The following is a 3,437-nucleotide window of genomic DNA, read 5'->3' as shown; positions in this document are numbered from 1 at the left end:
TATTCATAGTCATACCGATTTGCCAGGTTTTATAAGAAAAAGCAACGCCAGGGTTGACATGCTAGCTAATCCTGCTTGGGTAGCACCTCAGCCTGACAAAATTGCACAAGCCAAGGCATCGCATAGTTTCTTCCATCAAAGTGCGCATACCCTGCAGAAACAGTTCCACTTAACGCCCACTGAGGCTCGGGACATTGTCAGCACTTGCGCTGATTGTCACGGACTTGCTGCACCTCTGCCATCGGGGGTAAACCCCAGGGGCCTAAAAGCCCTGCAGCTTTGGCAGACGGATGTATCGCATGTTCCTGAATTTGGCAGATTTAAGTATGTGCACGTGCCTATTGACGCTTTCTCCTCAGCTATGTGGGCATCTGCTCATATACTGGGGAGAAAGGTTGCGATGTCATTGGCCATTGGAAACTCACTTTTGCGGTCTTGGGCGTGCCTTTTTCTGTGAAAACGGATAATGGCCTGGCCTACGTCTCACAGAAGATGCAGCAGTTTTTACACCTATGGGGTGTAAATCATGCTTTGGGTATTCCTCATTCTCCTACTAGCCAAGCCATTGTTGAACGCGCTCATGGCACTTTGAAGCGTGTTTTAGAGAAACAAAAAGGGGGAATGCATGGAGAAACCCCACAGAGTCGCCTAGAAAAAGCATTATATACAATTAATCATCTTACAGTGCCACCAAATTCAAATAATCCTGTTATTTTGAATCATTTTCTTTCATTGCAGTCTTCAGGCAAGACGCACCTGCCTTGAGCGAAAGTCTGGATACGGGACCTACTCACTAAGAAGTGGGAAGGCCCGTGTGAGCTTATTGCTTGGGGTCGTGGGTATGCTTGCGTTTCCACAGATACTGGGGTACGATGGCTACCTGCAAGATGCGTTCGCCCTGACCTGCGGCACCAGAAGGAGAACAGGCAACCTCCAAGGCAACCTTCAAATGATGACCAAGACCTTGACCGTCAGCCTGGTCCTTCTTCAAGCAGAGACTGAACTTTAAGTTATGGAGTCAGAATGTTAGAGCCCTTAAGGCTATACAGAATTGGTAACTGATGTAGAGCCCTTAAGGCTATTTATTTAGAGACTGGACGTATAACTGGGTTTGCTAGATGTGTATCTCCTATGGCATTGCTGGAGAATCTCTCTGCCCACTTTAAATTAGTATCTGATTTGGATTCAGTTTAGTAACAGCCATTACCAAACGAATCCCTTATGCTGTGTTTGTTCCCCTTGCTGCAAGGGATCCCGCAGAGGATTACAGACGCTATCTTTTTGGTCTTAAACAAAAAGGGGGAATTGTGGATACTAAAAAGCTAGAAGCAGAGAAATCTTCCAGCTACTGCAGCAGCCTGGGAAAGTTCCTTCTCCCACGCAGGCTAGCTGAGAAACAGTTTGAGGTTTTTGTAAACTAAGACTTTATCTTGCACCTGTAGCTTGTTATGCAGTCTTGTTTATGGTACACTGGGAAAGTTGTTTTGAAATGGGTGTTGTAGCATTTAGCCAATCACTCTGGGAGGTGGATGGTCAAGCAACCAATTGCCTTGGCCATCCTTGCGAACCATGTTATATATACGGATTTGTAATTAATTAAAGATTGGCATTTTGGCATTTTCTCCTGGACCTGAATTCTGTGTTGTTCTTCTCTCCGTCCCTGGCATGACAGTGACAAGTATGTATTAGCATATTTACATATTCATTGTTATTCTTTTAGACAATTGGTTCATTTTCTGTCACCTAGCATGTAAATTAATTTGCATGCTCAGTCCTTTCCCTCCGCCTCTTTCTTTTGAGTCTGGAGTATGTTTAGGGTAGGTGGTCCGTGAGTCAGTGGTCGTGATCTCCTCCTGCTGGAATTACCTTTTCCCCAGTTACTGCTGTTTCTTGCTTACTTTCTATTTGTGGCATTCTTCCACTCTTGTTAACCTTCCTCATAACAAGATGTTTTCCTTATCAGTTTTTGAAGTCCTTACTTTGGCTTCTTCTTTAGTGATTAACAGCCAGCTGAGTCATTAACACTTGCCAGATGTTTTGGACTTACAAGGACACGCGTCCTCCTCTTGACATATATTTTAATCCTCCTCTGCTATCCCTCATTATCTTAAAGGAAACAGTCTAGTGCGGCGGTTGAATGCACGGACTCCGTAGATGTGATAACAGAGTAACCTTTATTATTGTTATACAGACAGCTTTTATAGATTATTACTCTAGCCACGATGTGTCCACGCGCCCCTCACCCAGCTGTGATTGGTTACAAACAATAGTGCACGCACCTATTTTAACTTTACTATTGGCTATGCCTAAAAAGGAGCTATTTTTCACCTGCTAAACTAAACATCATTTCCTCACACACTCTATATCATCTTCCCATACTCCCATGTCAGCTTCTCACACTCCCTGCACCAGCTGTTCACACTCCCTTCTCTTTCTCATCCTCGTTATCGGTGTTTTCCAACTTCAGAAAAGAGCACAGGCTTAAATCATCAAGGCCGGGCCCCAACGGTAACTGTGTGTATGATTCCACAATTCCCCTTTTTTGTTTTTCTATGACCATTACTTGATGAACCTTACTTTGTACCATTTGTTGGAAGCATGACAATAGGCAGGGGATGATTATTACTATGCATAAAAGAACTTCTAGTAATATAACGCCTACTTTTGCTAAAGATTTTAACCAACCTGTAATTCCCCAACTCTTGGTGCAAATATAGAAGCTGCAATGATTTTTGCTGGATCCCAAAATTCTGCTCTGGAATCACACTAGCTATCATAAGCATGTGTGCTTCGCCTATTCTGGATGTGTCTATGATTTAGGTTCATGGTGGTGTTAGGTAAATACATTCTTAAAGTTTCTATAGTACATAGATCTCCCTTTATATGCAAAGGAATACCCTGCCAAGCTCTACTATAGCCCTGCAGAAGCAGTTACTAGCATTTTGTTTTGGTACAGCCTTGCAGAAGCAGTTACTAGCATTTTGTTTCCGTTTCTGGGAGCCTTACTATTTCGACTATGCCCAAGATTCCGCTGAGCAGGAGGGTGTCAATCAGCAGGGTCATCATGGAGAAGGGAGGCAGGCACAGCACCTTCAGGGCGTCCCCTGTTTATCCACACAGTGTGCTCTGCAGCCTCCTTCAGCTCCGCTCTGAGCCATCCCTTTTACACCCTCAGCAGAGTCTATGACAAAGGTACTGACACGGCGTTGCCGCACGCGTGGCCAGTGCGTGCAACAAGGCTGCCCAGTATGTGCTCTGCTGGCTGACAGCAGTTTTTGCGAATCGCAAAATGTTGTTCAATAACAATCCTCCTAGCTTCTCTTTTCAAAGTTACATACTCACAACTAAGTCCAGTTTGTAATTCTTTGTCATTAATTTGGTACCAGTTAATTCTTTTCCTTCCAGTAGCTACAGGTGGAATCCATACACCTTCCGAT

The sequence above is a fragment of the Tauraco erythrolophus genome, chromosome W, assembly GCF_009769465.1.
Source record: "Tauraco erythrolophus isolate bTauEry1 chromosome W, bTauEry1.pri, whole genome shotgun sequence".
NCBI classification, from domain to species: Eukaryota; Metazoa; Chordata; class Aves; order Musophagiformes; family Musophagidae; genus Tauraco; species Tauraco erythrolophus.
The sequence above is the reverse complement of the archived record's forward strand: the minus strand, read 5'-3'. Positions refer to the sequence as shown.